This window comes from Somniosus microcephalus, chromosome 3 (assembly GCF_052327205.1).
Source record: "Somniosus microcephalus isolate GS21.2 chromosome 3, FLI_Smic_1.0, whole genome shotgun sequence".
Classification (NCBI taxonomy): Eukaryota; Metazoa; Chordata; class Chondrichthyes; order Squaliformes; family Somniosidae; genus Somniosus; species Somniosus microcephalus.
In genome coordinates, this window is record NC_140989.1 from 227,031,169 (window position 1) to 227,053,769 (window position 22,601).

Genomic DNA, 22,601 nt, shown 5'->3' on the forward strand with positions numbered 1-22,601 from the left:
GAATCGGTTTGGATGGAGATAAAAATTAATAAAGGGAAAAAGTCTCTGGCGGGCGTAGTCTACAGGCCCCCGAACAGTAACAGTACTGTTGGACAGAGTATAAATCAACAAATAATGGAGGCCTGTATGCCCCCTGACATCCAGGGAGCTCTAGATTTGTTAGTCCCCCCCCTTTTTCTTTAAGGGAACATACTTGCTCTGAACCGTCGCTATCTCCTCCTTGAACTGCTCTGACACTGATTTACCTTCATGTTTCTGTCTCCAGTCAACTTTGGCTAAATCACATCTCAGCTTAGTAAAATTAGCTTTTCCCCAATTGAGAACTTTTATTCCTGATCTATCCTTGTCCTTTTCCATAACTACCCTAAATCTAACTGAATTAAGATCATGACCACCAATATGCTCTCCCACTGATACCCTTTCAACCTGCCCAGCTTCATTCCCTAAAACTAGGTCCAGAACTGCCCACTCTCTTGTTGGGCTTGCTACGTACTGGCTAAAAAAGCTCTCCTGAATGCATTTTAAGAATTCTGCTTCCTCTGTGCCTTTCACATTAATTTTATCCCAGTTAATATTAGGGAAGTTGAAATCCCCTACTATTACTGCCCTATTTTTGCACGTCTTAGAAATTTGCCTACATATTTGCTCTTCTATCTCCCTCTGACTGTTCGGAGGTCTATAGTACACACCCAGCAGTGTTGTCCCTTTTTTGTTATTCAGTTCAACCCGTATGGCCTCATTTGATGATCCTTCTAAGATATCCTCCCTCCTCACACCTGTAATTGATTCTTAGTCAATATTGTGACACCCCCTCCTTTTTTATCCCCCCCTCTATCTCATCTAAAAACCTTGTAACCAGGAAAGTTGAGCTGCCATTCCTGCCCTTCTTTCAGCCATGTCTCAGTAATAGCTATAATATCATACTCCCACATGTCTATCTGTGCCCTCAGCTCATCTGCTTTATTTCCTAGACTCCTTGCGTTGAAGTATATACCGTTTAGCAGTGCCAAACTCCCTTGTTATCTATTTTCTAGCCTTTGTTTTCTTTGCCTACCAAACTCGCTTACTAATTTTCTGCCTTCCATTTCTGGCTTTGCTTCTCTCCCTTCTGAATCCACTCTCTGGTCCCCATCCCCCTGCCAAGCTAGTTTAAACCCTCCCCCAACAGCACTAGCAAACCCCACCACGAGGATATTGGTCCCGGTCCTGTTGAGGTGCAACCCGTCCGGCTTGTACAGATCCCACCTCCCCCAGAAACAGTCCCAATGCTTCAGGAATCTAAAGCCCTCCCTCCTGCACCTGTATGTTTTTTGACAAACTAATTAAAATTGAGAAAATATAGCTTCTGAAACACGCCAGTCCAGTTCAGACACTTGGGAAAATGAACCATGTGGCTAATTTGAACATCTTGGTTGGTCACCAACGGTTCTGTCTTGAGTGGGATTTACTTGGTAAAATTAAAAGGTATTTAAGAATCTACTTTGCTACCCAGAGCTAGAAGGTTGTCAGATACGTTAGAGAATTGAAAAAAGTTGCCAAGAGCGTTTGAAGCAAGTCTTCCAAACCTACAAAGTATTAAGAGTGGAAATGGAAAAGTTAAGTTTTCAATCAATCAGAAGCAAACTATGAAGCGTGTCACAACTGTTAACTTAATAGACTACGTCAGAGTACAGAGCAGAAAAGTGCAGTACAGCCATACAGAGAGATAATGTATAATCAGGGTTATTTGAAGTAGGATGAGAAATCAATGACGTAAAAGATGACAACCACATACGATGACGTGCTGCAGGTCTTCCCCGAGTGAAGTCTGAGCATTCCAAAGAAAGGCAGAACTACGCAACGCCACTGTAGACACCAGACTACAAACGGCAAGCTTGTAAATCTAATGTTCATGCCAAAGATACTGTGAATTTACAGTTATTTTAAATATAGATTGCAAACTTAAGCTCAATAAACTGTACTGTAATCATGCAAGTTGGACACAATGTTGTTCCACGTCATTAAGCAGAACCCAGCTGATATTGATACACTTGAACTATTGTGTTTATTGATGATTTAGACTGTCAAACAATTGTAGATATCCCAATCACCTTCATGTGATCCTTAACACAACCTTGAGGTGTTAAGGATCACATGATTAAATGTGTTAAATGTGTTATAAATATTGCTCAATAAAGTAGTGTTGAAAAACAACTTTGTGTCCAACTTTATCTTTGAGGACTCTGACAAGTAGGTGTTAAGTTACTCCAGACTGAGTCGTACAGCAGCCCTTTTGCGATCAATTTGTCTTAACACATTGTAGACTGATGTGTTATCCAAAAGCAAGTTAAATTAAGCATCTCATAAAACCTAGACATGTGTACTTGTTACAGGAGAGAAGCTTCATCTGGTACTTTATCGCTAATACAGATTACTGACAAAAATGTGGGTTTTTTTCCTAATGATTTAGAAACATAGAAGATAGGAGCAGGAGTAGGCCATTCGGCCCTTCAAGCCTGCTCCGCCATTCAACGAGATCATGGCTGATCATCCAAACCCTAGCACCCGGTCCCTACACCGACAGCCATCCCACCCAAGCCCTATCCCTGTAACCCCGTAACCCCACGTATTTAATCCCCCCTAACACTAAGGGTCAATTTTTATCATGGCCAATCAACCTAACCCGCACATCTTTGGACTGTGGGAGGAAACCGGAGCACCCGGAGGAAACCCACGCAAACACGGGGAGAATGTGCAAACTCCACACAGACAGTCACCCAATTATATTTCTCATTACTTGAAACATTACACACATGGTTATGATGAAAGGTCATCGAGCTGAAACATTAACTGTTTCTTTCTGCACAGATGCTGCCTGACCTGCTGAGTATTTCCAGCATTTTCGGTTTTTATTTCAGATTTTCAGCATCCGCAGCATCTTGCTTTTGCACACGTGGTTATTTCTGGTTTTCTGTGAGCTGTTCCTGCCAAGCATGAAGAATACACATTTCATTATGCCAGACAAAAGGTCAATTAGAATGTGTTGGGCGGTGGTTTTTGTGGAACAAATGTGTTGTTAGCTTGGCTCAGTGATAGCACTTTCAACATTTGACAAGCTTAATGCTGCATATTAAACCACTTCCTTTTCAAACCTAGTAACACATGGCCACATTTTAACAAAAACAGATATGCATAATAGATGGTGTAATCCTGGCAGACACTACTAATATACTATTTGCTCAAATATGGCCTTTGAAAGTTAGACACTTAAATTCATGAAGCCATTTCGAGGTATTTATCAGCCTGCACTTTTCAAATCAGTCAGGCAAGCTCCTTAGTAAATATCTCTACCATTCCCTCGTGTTATACAAGCACCTGAAATTATCTGTGCCAAGTCCACGATACGTCTTCAGTCAGCAGAGTGTCTGCATTAAGTCAGTGACTCCATGGTAGTGTTGTGCCCCATAAGTGAGCAACTGTTACCAAGAATCCACAACTCATAAGAACATAAGATATTGGGGCAGGAGTAGGCCATTTGGCCCCTCGACCCATTCGATAAGATCATGGCTGACCTGGTCTTGGCCTCAACTCCACTTACCCGCCCGCTCCCCATAACCCTCAACTCCCTTATCATTCAAATATCTGTCTATCTCCACCTTAAATATATTCAATGACCCAGCCTCCACAGCTCTCTGGAGTAGAGAATTCCAAAGATTCACGACCCTGAGAGAAGAAATTCCTCCTCATCTCCGTTTTAAATGGGCGACCCCTTATTCTGAAACTATGCCCCCTAGTTCTAGATTCCCCACGAGGGGAAACATCCTCTCTGCATCTACCCTGTCAATCCCCCCCAGAATCTTAAATGTTTCAATAAGATCACCTCTCATTCTTCTAAACTCCAATGAGTATAGGCCCAACCTGCTCAACCTTTCTTCATAAGGCAACCCCTTCATCTCCGGAATTAACCTCGTGAATTTTCTCTGAACTGCCTCCAATGCAAGTATATCCCTCCTTAAATAAGAACTTTATGCAGTACTCCAGGTGTGGTCTCACCTGCGCCCTGTACAGTTGTAGTAAGACTTTCCTACTTTTATACTCCATCCCCCTTGCAATAAAGGTCAACATTCCATTTGCCTTCCTAATTACTTGCTGTACCGGCATGCTAACTTTTTGTGTTTCATGTACAACGACCCCCCAATCTCTGTACCGCAGCATTTTGTAGTCTCCCTCCATTTAAATAATAATTAGCTTTTTTATTTTTCCTACCAAAGTGGATAACCTCACATTTTCCCACATTATACTCCATCTGCCAAATTTTTGCCCACTCACTTAACATATCTATATCCCTTTGCAGATTCTTTTGTGTCCTGTTCACAACTTGCTTTCCCACCTATCTTTGTATCAGCAAATTTGGCTACAGTACACTCGGTTTCTTCATCCAAGTCATTAATATAGATTGAAAACAGCTGAGGCCACAGCACTGATTCCTGTGGCACGCCACTAGTTACAGTTTGCCAACCTCAAAATGACCCATTTATCCCGACTCTGTTTCTGTTAGTTAGCCAATCCTCTATCCAAGCTAATGTATTACCCCCAACCCCATGAGGTCATATCTTGAGCAGTAACCTTTTATGTGGCACTTATCGAATGCCTTCTGGAAATCCAAATACACTACACCTACTGGTTCCCCTTTATCCACCCTGCTCGTTACATCCTCAAAGAACTCTTAGCAAATTTGTCAAACATGATTTCCCTTTCATAAAACCATGCTGACTCTGCTTGACTGTATTATGATTTTCTAAATGTCCTGCTACTACTTCCTTAATAATGGACTCCAGCATTTTCCCAATGACAGATGTTAGGCTAACTGGTCTATAGTTTCCTGCTTTCTGTCTCCCTCCTTTATTGAATAGGGATTACATTTGCAGTTTTCCAATCAGCTGGGACCTCTCCAGAATCCAGGGAATTTTGTTAGATTACAACCAATGCAGCCACTATCTCTGTAGCCACTTCTTTTAAGACCCTAGGATGCGGGCCATCAGGTCCTGGGGACTTGTCCACCTTTAGTCCCATGCGTTTGCCTAGTACTTTTTCCTCTAGTGATGGTGATTGTTTTAAAGTTCCCACCTCCCTATAGCCCCTTGATTATCTATTATTACTGGGATACTTTTAGTGTCTTCTACTGTGAAGACTGATACAACATATTTGTTCAAAGTCTCTGCCATTTCCCTGTTTCCCATTATTAATTCCCCAGTCTCATCCTCTAAGGGACCAATATTTACTTGTTACTCTCTTGCTTTTTATATACCTGTCGAAGCTCTTACTGTCTGTTTTTATATTTCTTGCTAGTTTACTCTCATAATCTATCTTCTCTACTATTTTTCTTAGTCGTCCTTGGCTGGTTTCTAAAAATTTCCCAATCCTCTGGTCTACCACTAATCTTCGCATCATTGTAAGTCTTTTCTTTCAACTTAATACCATCCTTAACTTCCTTAGTTAGCCATGGGTGGTTTATTCTTCTTTTAGAGTCTTTCTTTCTCACTGGAATATATCTTTGCTGAGAGTTATGAAATATCTCCTTAAATGTCTGCCACTGCTTATCTACTGTCTTACCCTTTAATCTATTTTCTCAGTCCACTTTAACCAACTCTGTAACTGCCTTTATTTAAGTTCAGGAAACTAGTTTGAGACCCAAGTATCTCACCCTCAAACTGAATTTGAAATTCTAACATGCTATGATCACTCTTCCCTAGAGGGTCCTTCACTATGAGATTAATTAATCCTATCTCATTACCAGCTCTAAATAGCCTGCTCCCAGGTTGGTTCCACAATGTATTGTTCTAAGAAACCATCCCGAATACACTATGAACTCTTCCTCAAGGCTACCTTTGCCAATTTGATTTGTCCAATATATATGAAGATTAAAATCGCCCATGATTATTGCAGTGCCTTTCTTACAAGCCTCCATTATTTCTTGATTTATACTCTGTCCTACAGTGTAGCTACTGTTAGGGGGCCTATAGACTACTCCCACCAGTGACTTCTTTCCCTTATTATTTCTTATCTCCACCCAAACTGATTCTACATCTTGATCTTCTGAGCCAATATTATTCATCACTACTGCACTGATCTCATCCTTCATTAACAGAGCTACCCCACCTCCTTTTCCTTTCTGCCTATCCTTCCAAAATGTCAAATACCCCTGAATATTCAGTTCCCAGCCTTGGTCACCTTGCAACCACGTCTCTGTAATGGCTATCAGATCATACCTATTTATTTCTATTTGTGCCGTCAACTCGCCTATCTTGTTACGAATGCTGCGTTCATTCAGATAAAGGGCTTTTAATTTTGTCTTTTTACCATTTTTCCCTACTCTGACTACTTTCTGATGCACTTTTGTTTATACGCTCTGAACCTTCCTGTCACACTCTGGTTATCATTACCCCTATCGCTACCCTGCACTATTGCCTTCTCCTTCCTCTTTAACTTTTTAAAATTCCCCTCACATGAACCCTCCCCCCGCCACCATTTACTTTAAAGCCCTATCTACAGCCCTAGTTTTTCGATTCGCCAGGACACTGGTGCCAGCATGGTTTAAGTGAAGCCCGTCCCACCGAAACAACTCCTTCTTTCCCCAGTACTGGTGCCAGTGCCCCATGAATCGAAACTCATTTCTCCCACACCAATCTTTGAGCCACGCATTCATCTCTCTGATCTTATTTACCCTATGCCAATTTGCTCGTGGCTCAGGTAGTAATCCAGAGATTACCTTTGTGGTTCTGCTTTTTAATTTAGCCCCTAGCTGCTCATACTCCCTCAGCAGAACCTCTTTGTCCTACCTATGTCGTTGGTACCTACATGGACCACGACAACTGGATCTTTCCCCTCCCACTCAAAGTTCCTCTCCAGCCCAGAGGAGATATCCTTAACCCTGGCAACACAGCCTTCAGGACTGACGCTCTCGGCTGCAGAGAACAGTATCTATCCCCCTAACTATACTGTCCCCTACCACTACAACATTTTTTTACTCCCCCAACTTGAATGGCCCCCTGTACCACGGTGCTGTGGTCAGTTTGCTCATCCTCCCTGCAGTCCCTGCTCTCGTCCACACAGTGAGCAAGTACCTAGCGCCTGTTGGACAAGTGCAAGGGCTGAGGCTCCTCCAATGCTACCTCCAGGATCCCCATGCCTGCCTCATTCGTAGTCACACCCTCCTGTCCCTGACCACGGAACAAATCTGAAGTATTTAACCTAAGGGGTGTGACTGCCTCCTGGAATAAAGTGCCCAGGTAACTTTCTTGAGATGTTTATAATTACTACAATATGTACTGTTTTGTATAATTTTACGAAACAAAATAATAAGAATGAAACCGGACGGACCACTCGGCATCGACCGCGGCACCGGCAGACCCAGCCCAGTCAACCCTGCAAAGTCCTCCTCACCAACATCTGGGGACTCGTGCCAAAATTGGGAGCGCTGTCCCACAGACTAATCAGGCAACAGCCTAACAGTCATACTCACAGAATCATACCTTTCAGCCAATGTCCCAAACTCCTCCATCACCATCCCTGGGTATGTCCTGTCCCAGCGGCAGGACAGACCCACCAGGGGTGGTGGTAGTGGTATACAGTCGGGAAGGAGTGGCCCTGGGAGTCCTCAACATTGACTCCGGACCCCATGAAGTCTCATGGCTTCAGGTCAAGCATGGGCAAGGAAGCCTCCTGCCGATTACCACCTAACGCCCTCCCTCAGCTGATGAATCAGTACTCCTCCATGTTGAACACCACTTGGAAGAAGCACTGAGAGTAACAAGGGCACAGAAGGTACTCAGGGTGGGGTAACTTCAATGTCCATCACCAAGAGTGGCTCGGTAGCACCACTACTGACCAAGCTGGCCGAGTCCTGAAGGATATAGCTGCCAGTCTGGGCCTGCGACAGGTGGTGAGTGAACCAACACGAGGGGAAAACCTACTTGACCTCGTCCTCACCAATCTACCTGTCGCAGATGCATCTGTCCATGACAGCATTGGCAGCAGTGACCACCGCACAGTCATTGTGGAGACGAAGTCCATTCTTCAGACTGAGAACACCCTCCATTGTGTTGTGTAGCACTACCACCGTGCTAAATGGGATAGATTCAGAACAGATCTAGCAGCTCAAAACTGGGCATCCATGAGGCGCTGTGGGCCATCAGCAGCAGCATTGTATTCCACCACAATCTGTAACCTCATGGCCCGGCATACCCCTCACCCTACCATTACCACCAAGCCAGGGGACCAACCCTGGTTAAACGACGAGTGTAGAAGAGCATGCCAGGAGCAGCACCAGACATACCTAAAAATGAGGTGCCAACTTGGGGAAGCTGCAACACAGGACTACATGCATGCTAAAAAGCAGAAGCAGCATGCTATAGACAGGGCTAAGCGATCCCACAATCAACGGATCAGATCAAAGCTCTGCAGTCCTGCCACATTCAGTCGTGAATGATGGTGGACCATTAAACAACTAACAGGAGGAGGAGGCTCCAAGAATCTCCCCATCCTCAATGATGGTGGAGCCCAGCATGTGAGTGCAAAAGACAAGGCTGAAGCGTTTGCAACCAACTTCAGCCAGAAGTGCCGAGTGGATGATCCATATCAGCCTACTCCCGAGGTCCCCACCATCATAGAAGCCAGTCTTCAGCCAATTCGATTCACTCCATATGGTATCAAGAAACGGCTGAGCGCACTGGATACAGCAAAGGCTATGGGCCCCGACAACATCCTGGCTATCGTGCAGAAGACTTGTGCTCCAGAACTAGCCGCGCCTCTAGCCAAGCTGTTCCAGTACAGCTACCACACTGGCATCTATCCGACAATGTGGAAAACTGCCCAGGTATGTCCTGTCCACAAAAAGCAGGACAAATCCAACCCGGCCAATTACCGCCCCATCAGTCTACTCTCAATCATCAGCAAAGTGATGGAAGGAGTCATCGGCAGTGCTATCAAGCGGCACTTACTCACCAATAACCTGCTCACTGATGCCCAGTTTGGGTTCCACCAAGACCACTCAGCGCCCGACCTCATTACAGCCTTGGTCCAAACAAGGACAAAGGAGCTGAATTCCAGAGATGAGATGAGAGTGGCTGCCCTTGACATCAAGGCAGCATTTGACCGAGTGTGGCATCAAGGAGCCCCAGTAAAACTGAAGTCAATGGGAATCGGGAGGAAAATTCTCCACTGGCTGGAGTCATACCTAGCACAAAGGAAGATGGTTGTGGTGGTTGAAGGTCAATCATCACAGCCCTAGGACATCACTGCAGGAGTTCCTCAGGGCAGTGTCCTAGGCCTACCCATCTTCAACTGCTTCATCAATGACCTTCCCTCCAACATAAGGTCAGAATTGGGGATGTTTGCTGATGACTGCACAGTGTTCAGCACCATTCACAGCTCCACAGATAATGAAGCAGTCCATGCCTGCATGCAACAAGACCTGGACGACGTTCAGGCTTGGGCTGATAAGTGGCAGGTAACACTGACGCCACACAAGTGCCAGGCAATGACTATCTCCAACAAGCGAGAGTCTAACCACCTCCCCTTGACATTCAACAGCATTACCATCGCCCAATCCCCCACTATCATCCTGGAGGTCACCATTAACCAGAAACTTAACTGGACCAGCCACATAAATACTGCGGCAACAAGAGCAGGTCAGAGGCTAGGTATTCTGCGGCAAGTGTCTCACCTCCAGACTCCCCAAAGCCTTTCCACCATCTACAAGGAACAAGTAAGGAGTGTGATGGAATACTCTCCACTTGCCTGGATGAGTGCAGCTCCAACAACACTTAGAGGCTCGACACCATTCAGGACAAAGCAGCCTGCTTGATTGGCACCCCATCCACCACCAGCGTACCGTGGCTGCAGTGTGTACCATCTACAAGATGCACTGCAGCAACTCGCCAAGGCTTCTTCGGCAGCACCTCCGAAACCCGTGACCTCTTCCACCTAGAAGGACAAGGGCAGCAGGCGCATGGGAACACCACCGTCTCTAAGTTCCCCTCCAAGTCACACACCATCCTGACTTAAAGTTTATCGCCAATCCTTCATCGTCGCTGGGTCAAAATCCTGGAACTCCCTCCCTAACAGCACTGTGGGAGTACCTTCACCACACGGACTGCAGCGGTTCACGAAGGCGGCTTACCACCACCTTCTCAAAGGCAACTAGGGATGGGCAATAAATGCTGGCATTGCCAGCGACGCCCTGATCCCATAAACGAATTTTAAAAAATGATTTACCTAATTTAATTAAATAAGCTATCTGCTAGTCTGATTATGGTCTGATAATATAATTTCAATCTGTCTAGTGAAGAGGAGGAGAGCATATGGTGGTACCTGGTACATTCCAATAAACCGGCATACAGTGGTAAGGGGTTTTCTGTTCAATCCCTGGTTCTTGCCATCGTTTATCTAGATATTTGGCAGGTGAAGGCATACCTCCAATCATAAGGAATGTAAGATCCACCTACAGGAGTGGTTGGTGACACTGAACCCTGCAGAGTATCCAATATAAAACCCAAAAACTTAAATTACATATTAGAATTTCCCCTACAATATCTGACATTATGCATGTTTTAGCATTCCTCTATCCGACATTCTATATCACATTAGGAATAAGAAGATAGCCGAAGTAGCAGTATGACCACTAACAAGTGAGGAAGGCATTCTTATAACAGAGCATGAAGGAATGATATGAAGGAAGTAGTCTGCCTCACTAATTTGAAAAGTGCAAAGTAATAAATACCTCAAAAGGGCTTCATGAATTTAAATGTTTGTCTGTAAAAGTCAAAAGGAGCTACCAATCAAGCCCATATTTGAACAAATCACAGGAGGTTTATATTTGAATTGAATGGCTTGGCCCCTCTCTTGGACACATGTTATTCAGATAAACCTATATATTATTGCAGCAAAATGTTAAACTAAACAGAGAAATGCTTCTATGAATGAAGCTTGTTTTTAATCCCTAATGTATTATGATAAAATAAAAAGCTAATGCCAAGCTAAATATTAGACAAATTGCTTAATTTTGCAAAAGAAATTAGTCAAACTTAAATAACAACAGAAAATGCTGGAAAAACTCAGCAGGCCAGGCAACATCCGTGGAGAGAAAATAGAGTCAACGTTTCAGGTCAAAACCCTTTGTCAAACTTAAGTTAGACAAAGCACAAGATTGCTGGTTTACATCAGAAGATTTTAAGGGAAGCTAGCAAAGAAATAGCAGAGGCTCCAACTATAACTTTCCAAAATTCTGTGGAAAGGAAAATTGTGCCAGAGACTGGAGGGTGGCAAATGTGATAATCCCCTTCACAAAATGAGTCACTGATAAGCCATAAACTACAGGTTGAACCCCGGTAATCCGGCACCCGACGGTCCGGCACCTTCAGTGGACCGGCACAAATTGAAACCGGCGGTCTTTAGTTTGCGGAGCAGCCGCTTGGCGGCGCCACCGTTTCCCGCGAAATAAACAAACATAATATTGTACCTAATATTGCTATTTTAGGTGTTATTTACCTAACCTTCAGTGGTTCGGAATTTTCGCTGGTCCAGCACCGGCCTTGTCCCGAGGGTGCCGGATTACCGGGGTCCAACCTGTATAGGCATACAGGCCAGTTAGTCTTAATAAGAATCTGTAAGTTTGGGTGAATTTACTAAGCACTTAGAGGAACAAAAGTTAATCAGGGCCAGGCAGCATGGATTTGTAAAGCTCAAATCAGAAGATTCTTTGAAGAAATAAGAGAGCGCAGAAAGTATAGGTAAGATACTGCATATGAGACTTTTGGTAAAAAAAAAAGTATGCGAAATCAAGAGGAATGCAGCAACTTTGATAGAGAGAAGCTGCGAGGAAAAGAGCAAAGGGTAGGGGTAAAAAGAAGTTTCGCAGACTGGAAAGATGTGTTGAATACCATTCCATGTGGTCTGTGTTGAGGTAGCTCTTACTGGATAGCTAAATGATCTGGACTTAGCAACTTGTTGTGATGTAGTGTGTTTTACATCACCCAATGTAGTTATATTTTGTATTTGTTTAATATAATTGTATTACTTAAAGCTAGTTGAAGAACGAGTACCTGTACTCTTTGGTCTGTCAGACAAGAATCCACAAAACTGGCAAATCCAATGATACAAAAAAGCTTTACAAGAGACAGCCTCAGGGGGGGGGAAACTAATTAACACTGATAAAGCCACCAATTCAACTAAAGGAACTTTGAGAAAGAGTACAAGAGGGATAGATCACATGCCTCAGTTGATCTGAATCCCACTGTTGAAACTGTGATAATAGAACATAAATGTCTTCTCTAAGGAAGAGTAGATAATACTTTGGCGGTAGGAATATCGGTGAGGCTATCAGTGTTGTATCCGTGTGTTAAAGGGAGACGCGGAATGCAGGAGTTGGTTTAACAGGTGTTTACTGAACAAAGTCTGGAGGTGAACTAAAAGATACAAGACGCTATACAGGCTTATATACCCGAGTGGTCACTACCGGTATTACAGTACACAGGGGCTCTTAAAGGTACATACACTACAATCAGCACTCACCATTATTACGGAGTAAATCAATCAGCAACTTCCAGCATCCACACATGCGAATTAAACACGGAAATCATGAAGTTGCTGTCCGATTTGCCCTGTTCCTCCACAAGCTTCGCTACACCGGTATCTCGCGGCGAGATTCAGCATTCAAACACATGTAGGGCATGAAGTTGGGGTACTTACCCACTAAAAGCGCCAGAAAAAGTTTGGGCTTCTCCATTCAAGTGTAAGTGAATTTTTAACGGTGTGATAAGTCTTAATTACTACCAAACATCATCTCTGGCACTGAAAATTTACTTATACAAGTGGAGTCTCACTCATTCAGATTTGAATTATTGTTGGAGATTTTTTAAAAATTAAAAAAAAAATTCTGTCTCTTATCTCTGTCACTTAATCCCATCTTTCCTTTTGTTTTTTATTTCACTTTCTGTACATGATTTTACATTCTAACTTACACTTCCTGGTTCAGACTCTGCATGTCTCAGTAAGGATTCTGAGGAGATACGCTGTTGCTTTCCCTGTTCACCAAGGTCCCAGGTTCCCTTGTAGAGGACACCGCACTACATCAGACTCCCGATGACAGTAGGTTGCCGCTCAAAAGCTCACGAAAAGTCTGTGGGCAGCTGTAAGCATAATGAACGGCAAGTGCAGTTCATTCACTGCCGACTGCAAATTCTGGGCCAATGGACATAACTAGAGCAGCCAAACTCTGTACCCTCTGAAGGAGGAGACATTCAAAGATTGTGCTTTAACCAAAAAGGAAACAACCAAGAGAAGAAAAACTTCCAGTTAAACTAGCGCGATTGCGAGATTCTGTTTATTCACTTGTGAAACAAATTTATCCAAGTTTGTAATCACATGAGCATTACATACAAAGGAAATAGAAAGAAAAATTCCTCTACGTTTCTGCCTCCTCTGTTCTAGGATCCTTTTTTCCAAACTTTCACCGATAATATAGTTATGCTACACAGATAGTCATTCTATATTGGGTTAATGTTAGATAACTGATGTCCTACAATCGCAACAGATTGAGATATTACTAAACAAATTTATGGAGTAACATTAAAATACTGAAATATGCTGGCAGCACCAAATTAAAGGGTCTGGCAAAGTGTAATGAAGACTGTAAAAAAGAGCAGGAGGACACAGACAGACCAGCAAGATGGGCTGATAGTGGTGGTAGCAGTTCCAAGTAGAAAAATGCCAAATAAGAGAGTTTGAAATGAAGAATAGGTAAAGGAAATACACTTTAAATTATAACAGCTTTAATGGAGTCAAGAAGCCGATGAATCTTGGTATACAGATACATAAGAAAGTGTACAGATACATAAGAAAGTGTACCTCTACCTAGCGGAAGCTGAACGCCAACTCTCTGACACCTCCTCCTACCTCCACTGGACGATGACCCCACTACCGAACATCAAACCACCGTTTCCAAGACTGTCACTGACCTCATCTCCTCTGGAGATCTTCCCCCCGCGGCCACCAACCTCATAGTTCCCCAACCCTGCACAGCCCGCTTCTACCTCCTTCCCAAGATCCACAAACAGGACTGCCCTGGTAGACCCATCGTTTCAGCCTGCTCTTGCCCCACCGAACTTACCTCTTCCTATCTCGACTCTATCTTTTCTCCCCTTGTCCAGTCTCTTCCCACCTACATCCGCGACTCTTCGGACACCCTCCGCCACTTTAACAGTTTCCAGTTTCCTGGCCCCAACCGCTTCCTTTTCACCATGGACGTAAAATCCCTCTACACCTCCATCCCCCACCAGGATGGTCTGAGGGCGCTCCGCTTCTTCCTTGAACAGAGGCCCGACCAGTCCCCATCCACCACCACCCTCCTCCGCCTGGCTGAACTTGTTCTCACATTGAACAACTTCTCTTTTGACTCCACTCATTTCCTCCAAATCAAAGGTGTTGCTATGGGTACCCGCATGGATCCTAGCTATGCCTGCCTTTTCGTGGGATATGTGGAACACTCTTTGTTCCAGTCCTACTCAGGTCCCCTCCCTCACCTCTTTTTCCGATACATTGCTGACTGTATCGGTGCCGTTTCCTGCTCTCGCTCTGAACTAGACAATTTCATTCACTTTGCCTCCAATTTCCACCCTTCCCTCACCTTCACATGGTCCATCTCTGACTCTTCCCTTCCTCGACTTCTCCGTCTCCATCTCTGGAGATAGGTTATTGACCAACATTCACTACAAGCCCACTGACTCCCACAGCTACCTGGACTACACTTCTTCCCACCCTGCCTCCTGTAAGGACTCTATTCCATTCTCCCAGTTTCTCCGTCTCCGCCGCATCTGCTCCAACGATGCCACCTTCCACACCAGTGCTTTCGACATGTCTTCCTTTTTCCTCAACCGAGGATTCCCCTCTACCGTGGTTGACACGGCCCTCGACCATGTCCGTTCTATCTCCCGCACTTCTGCCCCTCCCTCCCGGAACCACGATAGGGTTCCCCTCGTCCTCACCTTTCACCCCACCAGCCTCCACATTCAACGGATCATCCTCTGCCATTTCTGCCACCTCCAAAGTGATCCCACCATCAAACGCATCTTCCCCTCCCCTCCCCTTTCAGCATTCCGTAGGGACCGCTCCCTCCGAGACACCCTAGTCCACTCCTCTATCACCCCCAGCACCTTCCTGTGCAAGCGCAGGAGATGTAACACCTGCCCTTATACCTCCCCCCCTTCCCACTGTCCAGGGCCCCAAACACCCCTTCCAGGTAAAACAGCGATTTACTTGTACTTCTTGCAATCTAGTATACTGTATTCACTGCTCACGATGTGGTCTCCTCTACATTGGGGAGACCAAACGCAGATTGGGTGACCGCTTTGCGGAACACCTCCGTTCAGTCCGTAAGGGTGACCCCGAGCTTCCGGTCGCCTGTCATTTTAATTCACCGCCCCATTCCCACTCAGACCTCACTGTCCTCGGCCTCTTGCATTTTTTCACGGAAGCTCACCGTAAACTCGAGGAACAGCACCTCATCTTCCGATTAGGCACTTTACAGACTTCCGGACTCAATATCGAGTTCAACAATTTCAGATCATAACTAGTCCTATCACCATCTCGTCTCGTTTTGAATACCTCTTAATGTCTCTTCTCTTTTGTTCTCTCCCAGCCTGGCCTCTTAATCTATTTCATTTCCTGTGCTTCTTTAGTCTTGATAAAGGGTTTTCACCAGAAACGTTGACTCTATTTTCTCTCCACAGATGTTGCCTGGCCTGCTGAGTTTTTCCTGCATTTTCTGTTGTTATTTTACATAAGAAAGTGGCTGTGCAAGTGGCCAAAACCGTAAAAGACAAACAGAATCCTTGGTTTTGTATCTAGAGGTCACGTTGAATTTGTACAAAATCCAAGTTAGGCCACAGTTGGAGTACTGTTTACAGTTTAGAACTCTCCAATACAACAAAGATATAAAAGCAATGAAAAAGATGCAGAATAATTTTACCAGATCAGCAGGGATAAGGGTTACAAGTTGGAACAGAGACTTGAGAAGTTAGGGCTTTTTTCACTAGAGCTCAGAAGGTTGAAGGCAACTGGATATAGATCTTCAGGATAATTAAGAGTTATGATAGGGTGACGAGTGATAGACTGCATTCATAGATTACATTCATTGGTGGGTAAAATTGTAACAGAGGGCGCATATGTTTAAGATAATTGCAAAAAGAATTACATAGAATTAAGATCACAGAAATAGGCCATTTAACCCAACAGGTCTATGCCGGTGTTTATGCTCCACACAAGCCTGCTCCCACCTTACTTCATCTTACCCATCAACATATCCTTCTACTCCTATCTCCCTGTACTTATCTAGCTTCCCCTTAAATGCATCTAAACTATTTGACTCAACCACTCCATGTGGTAACCAATTTTCCCTCTAATTTTTGTTTGTGCCGCGTGGCCCCTTTAAGGGGCTGCGTGGTCCATTCAAAAAGCGTCGCATACGTGGTTTTTGCATTTAAAAGCCAGTGCACCGGCTACGCGGGACCTCTAGAGCGCTGTGCAGCCCTTAAAGGGAACATTGGTGGTAACAAGTTCCACATGCTCACCATTCTTGCCTGAATTCCTTATTGGATTTATTAGTGACCATCTTATATTTATGGCCCCGAGTTCTGGTCTTCCCCCACAAGTAGAAATATCTGCTCTATATCTAGCTTATCAAACTCCTTCATAATTTTTAAAAACCTCTATCAGGTCACCTCTTAGTCTTCCTTTTTCTAGGAGAAAAGAGCCTCAGCCTGATCAGTCTTTCCTGATACAGTAAACTCTTGTTTAAACGGCACTTTATCATCCGGAATACTTTAATAACCGGCAAAATAGATATATCTCAATACAAAACAACACCTCAATAACCGGTAATCTTGCCGATTCTACCGTACATTTAACTGAACATTCTGTAGGTGAGTACCAATTATACAATACATTTCTTGATTTTTTATTTTTGTTTGTTAAAAATTGCCTTGGTAGGTATACCTCTGTTATCCAGAATTTTTCATCAACCGGCACCATCCTGGTCCCATAGGTGCCGGATAAGAAAGAGCTTACTGTAATTGTACTCTCTCAGTTCTGGTATCATCCTTGTAAATCTTTGTGGCACTTTCTCCAGTGCTTACATATCATTTTTGTAATATGGAGACCGGAACTATTCTCAGCACTCTAAGTATGGTCTAACCAAGGTTCTATGTAAGTTTAACATAACTTCGCTGCTTTTGAATTCTATTGTACTAGAAATGAACCCCCAGTGCTTTGTTTGCAAATTTTATGGCTTTGTTAACATGCATTTCTACTTTTAACCATTTGCAAATCTGTACCTCTACCTCATTTAAACTCTTAATTTATGAGGAGTAGGTGGCCTCGTTATACCTCCTACTGAAAGGCACCACCTCATGCTTATCTGTACTGACATTCATTTGACATTTACATGCCCATCCTGCAAGCTTGTTCAGGTCGTCTTGTATTTTGTCACGGTCTTCCTCAGTATTAACTGTACCCCCTAATTTGGTGTGGCAAATTTTGATATTGTACTTCCGATTCTGGAGTCCAAATCATTTATGTAAATAGTGAACAACAGTGGTCCCAGCACCAATCCCTGTGGAACACCACTTCCCACCTTCTGCCAGTCTGAGTAACTACCTTTAACCCCAACTCTTTTCTGTTTTGTAGCCAGTTTGCTATCCATTCTGCTACTTGTCCCCCGACTCCACATGCTCTGACTTTAGTCATTAATCTACTATACGATACCTTATCAAAGGCCTTTTGAAAATCCAGGTATATTACGTCCACTACATTATCCTTGTCTACTCTTTTTCTTACTTCAATAGCGTTAGTCAAGCATGACCTTCCCTTTTGAAATCTGTGCTGACTATCCATTATATTTTGGTTTTCGAGATGTTTTTCTATTACATCTTTGAGTAACAATGCCAATATCATTCCTGCCACTGAAGTTAAGCCAACTGGTCTATCATTCCCTAGATTTGTTCTATCTCCTTTTTTTGAATATAGGAATAAATTAGCAATCCGCCAGTCCTCGGCACTATTCCCTTTTCTATTGAATTTTTATATATGCATACTAGTCCCTCTGCTATCTCTTCTCTAACTTCTAGGAGTATGTGCGGATGCAATCTATCCGGTCCCGGGGTTTTAATTGATGGGAAGATTGGAAAACAATTTTTGACAGACCACTATTATGCTGAGAAATTCACTGCCATAAAAGTGGAGTTCCTAAGTACTTCTAAAAGGCAATTCGACAGCTGCTTAAAAAGAGGAATATTAAAGGTTACTTGTCAATCTCCCACAGCATTGCACACAGGGAGTCAGGAGCAAGTGTATCTTCAAGTGAAGCAGGTTTAGAGGGCGGAAAATAACAGGACAAGCCAAAGAGGCATAATTCAAAGTCCATTTTAAAGACATAAATTCTGGTCATACTTTGCATAATGTTTTGATTTTACCTGATAATTTATAGTTGAAGAGAAAATCTTAGGGCAATTTAGGAAGCAGTGAAGTAGAGTTGATTGGAGTTTTGCTGCTGTATAGCTGAGAATCTGGGAAGAAACAAAACTGAGGTGCTACAAAACCATCACTGGTGCATTACAACAGTGACTACACTTCAAAAAGTACTTTGTTGGCTTTAAAGCGTTTTGGGATGTCCTGAGGTTGTGAAAGGCGCTGTATAAATGCAAGTCTTTCTTTTTTTACTTTGAGGGTATAATTATATATTGACAGGTTTGCACAGACAGTTTGCATTAAAAATTCCCAGGATCTTATTTATAAAGAAAAAATGGGCCAAAAATGTTACAGCAGGAACTTCTGAATTGTTTTGATGTTTTAAAGAATTCTGTTGATGAAAGTTTTTGTTTTGAAACCTGTTCCTTGGTCTCCTTAGGTGTCAGCCATGGCTCAGTGGGTAGCACTCTCACCCGAGTCAGAAGGTTGTGGGTTCAAGCTACACTTCAGAGACTTGAGCACATAATCTAGGCTGACACTTTGGTGCAGTTCTGAGGGAGCACTGCACTGTTGGAGGCGCTGTCTTTCAGATAAGACACCAAACTGAGGCCTCATCTGCCCGCTTTACTGAATGTAAAAGATGGCACCATTCGAAGAAGAGCAAGGGAGTTCTCCTGCTGTCTTTGCTAATAGTTACCCCTCAAATAACATCACTAAAAATAAATTATCTAGTCATTTATCTCATTGATGTTTATGGGACATTGCTGTGTACAAATTGGTTGCCATTTTTCCCTACATTACAACGACTACATTTCAAAAACACTTCATTGGCAGTGAAGCACTTTGGGACATCCTGAGGTCCTAAAAGGCACCATATAAATGCAAGCTCTTTCTTTCTTTATTGAAAAATGAATTTTTGAATTAAGAAAAGATTTTAAATAGCGATCTGCATTTATTTTACAAATTTAGGATTCATTTAACAAACCCAATTCTCTGCACCCAATTCTCCACTTCGTGTTCACATTGACTGAGGCTCCACATCGGGATCTCCATAGGCTCTTAGGAAGCACCCATGAAAGTAGGAGATACTGGGAGTTAACACAAATCAAAGCACAGCAGTTGCTTAACTTTGTTTTAGACAAGAAATTCTACATTATTTGCGCATTTTCAGTTTCCTTTTCAGTCTTTTGATCTTTTTCTCTTTACCTCCATACATACAACCTATATCATTCCCCAGCTGAGAAGGAAGGTGGGCAAAATTTTCTCCCAGGTCTCTGGCAGTGCATGCATTATGTTTGCCCTTCAACAGCAGAACAAATTATTTATGTGCAATACTATCTACAAAAATGTATGGTGCCAAAACTTGGACTATTTCAGGTCTAACTACAGTGAAACTTCCGTCTTTAACATGTGATGTCAATGCCACCTATCTCCCATCAACACACAATAATCATCACCATTCATCAACTGACTAATACAGATCCATTACCTGCAACCCTGGTCAGCCAAACATTCTGCTTTGCTGGATATGCACCTCGACAATTCCTGGAAGCACTGTTCAACAAGCTCCTTTTTACAAAATCACACCCACTCAAATGGAAGCATCCACAAGGACAACCACATGCGCACTGGATAAAAGGGTGCGAGATCAAACGATCACAAGTTAAGTATAGATAAGGAAGCCACTCAGCCCACCTGAGCTCATCCATACGGAAAACCTAACAGCTAAAAAAATGTCCACTTATCATCACCTTTAAAAAGGCATATGGGATACTTGCCTTCATTAGCCGAGGCATAGAATACAAGAGCAGGGAGGTTATGATGGAGCTGTACAAAATGCTAGTGAGGCCACAGCTGGAATACTGTGTGCAGTTCTGGTCGCCACACTATGGGAAGGATGTGATTGCATTGGAGAGAGTGCAGAGGAGATTCACCAGGATGTTACCTGGGCTGGAGCGCTTCAGCTATGAAGAGAGACTGGACAGGCTGGGGTTGTTTTCCTTAGAGCAGAGAAGGCTGAGGGGGGACCTGACTGAGGTGTACAAAATTATATGGGGCACAAAATTATGAGGGGCATAGATAGGGTAGATAGAAAGAAACTTTTCCCCTTAGTAGAGGGGTCAATAACCAGGGGGCATAGTTTCAAGGTAAGGGGCAGGAGGTTTAGAGGGGATGAGGAGAAAAAAAATTCACCCAAAGGGTGGTTGGAATCTGGAACTCACTGCCTGAAAGGGTGGTAGAGGCAGGAACCCTCACAACATTCAAGAAGCATTTAGATGAGCACTTGAAACGCCATAGCATACAAGGCTACGGACCAAGTGCTGGAAAATGGGATTAGAATAGACAGGGCTCGATGGCCGGCATTGACATGATGGGCCAAAGGGCCTCTTTCTGTGCTGTATAATTCTATGACTCTATGACTATGACTTACCCAAAAGCACTGATAAGGCCCATACTGCAAGCCATTTGATCAATATGCCACACGACAGCAGCATCTGATGTTATTTGAAGGGGTTAAAAGTTAGATTCGCAGCTTAATTGACTAGCTGGCTCATGTAATAAAGGAGAAGTCTGGCAGAACAAAGACAGTTGCTGACAGTTGGAAAAAGCATATTACACGATGACTGGGGGAGTGAAAGGTGGTGAGGAGGCCATGCATTGAACAATGGGCCGCCAATCAAGGACGTGCGGTCAATACAATACTTGGAATGGAAGGAGAATAAATGAGATAAACAAGATGTGATTTGCGGAGATGTGGTTAAGGTGAATGTACATTGGATAAGAGCTAGAGTAGAACAATGGCAGATGTGTAAACAGGTCAAACTAGATAAACAAGATGTGTTTTGTGGAGATGTGATTAAGTGTACGTGACTTGGACAATTAATTGGCCAAGTCCCGAAGATGTGAAGGAAACAAGATGTAAAATTGTATATAAGCCAACTGCTCGAATGTAAAAATAAGACTCTCGTCTCAGCTATGGCTGAGAGCGCCTCTCCCTGCACGTGCTTGAATAAAGATCGCTTGCAACCAGTACACACTCGTCTCCGTCTGCTTTGGGGCAGAGAGAAACCCCCCAACATTATTCCCGTTTCCAAATTCAGTATAATCATAACTGCCATGTGGTGTAGACCTGATTGATAGATTCCTATCATGGCTGTTCAATGAAGCACAAGCTTCCTGTCTGTTCTTTCATCTCGCAGAATTTACAGTTCAATCAAAAACAGTACAATTCATTACAAAACAAAATTAGAAAATACTTTGAAATCATTAAAAGTTTTATAGAAAGGAATGTAATGTTTAAATTTAATTTATCAAAGGCACCAGCAGAGACTGTGTATATTCAGCCACTAAACTTTTTAATGTTCTACACCTGGAAACATTTACAAATTGAGATAATAGAACATAAGCAAATCTTTGTACTTGTTGAAATACCATTACATTTTGTATGATTACAAACTCCTCCACAATCTCCTGAACAAATATGAATGCTTATCTGTTCAAGTTGACAGAGTTTAACTACCATTAGCCAAGGAACTCAATGCTTGCATTCGGTAGCTTTTATTTAGCTAGAATGTTTTCCTAGTGTTAGCCAAGCTGCTGATTTGTTTGATCCTTGAATCATTAAGATGTGAGCACTGATTCTGCCTGGCCTAAGAATGTAAGCTTCATCCAATTCTTGGATTTCTCCGTATACAGCTTTTTGCCCCTTGAAGGCCACTCATCATCATGCACTTTCCTTAAACTATTGGAGTCTGCTGCCACTACCATAATGAAAAAAGTACCATGAGCAACAAATCGTAGACACAATTTAAGGTATTAAGATGTACATCAGATTTTTGCTGACTCCATTGAGAAATCTGAACAAAAATCAACTCAGGAAAGTTGATTTAACCAAATGGCAACCTTGAGTTTAAGTTTTCCTTGGCAAGCTTTAAAGCTTCTGCTGGAATGGGAAAAGGCCAGTGACTTCAGTAAAAGCTTCAAATAGCCAAATTGGTTTGTTAATAACGGGAATCAGCAGGAAAAACAAATTCAACGGTATAAATTAAGTCCATGTAGGTCTAAGTTATTCCTGAACATTTTCAGTTGAACACTACCTTTAA

At 43.1% G+C, this 22,601-nt stretch overlaps 1 protein-coding gene across 18 annotated transcripts in view; it reads right to left on the reverse strand.

Annotated features, from left to right (window-relative positions):
* ralgps2 (Ral GEF with PH domain and SH3 binding motif 2) overlaps positions 1-22,601 on the reverse strand; it is a 911,087-nt gene that overhangs the window by 806,108 nt on the left and 82,378 nt on the right. For 2 of the 18 annotated variants that reach the window (XM_085982215.1, XM_085982218.1), the window contains one exon: positions 2,860-2,963. The exons of 15 other annotated variants lie outside the window; for them this stretch is intronic. The gene's annotated coding sequence lies outside the window, so the exon portion shown is untranslated. Of the gene's footprint in view, positions 1-2,859; positions 2,964-11,526; positions 11,605-22,601 lie in introns of all 18 variants that reach the window. One more of the 18 variants, XM_085982216.1, reaches the window with a different exon arrangement.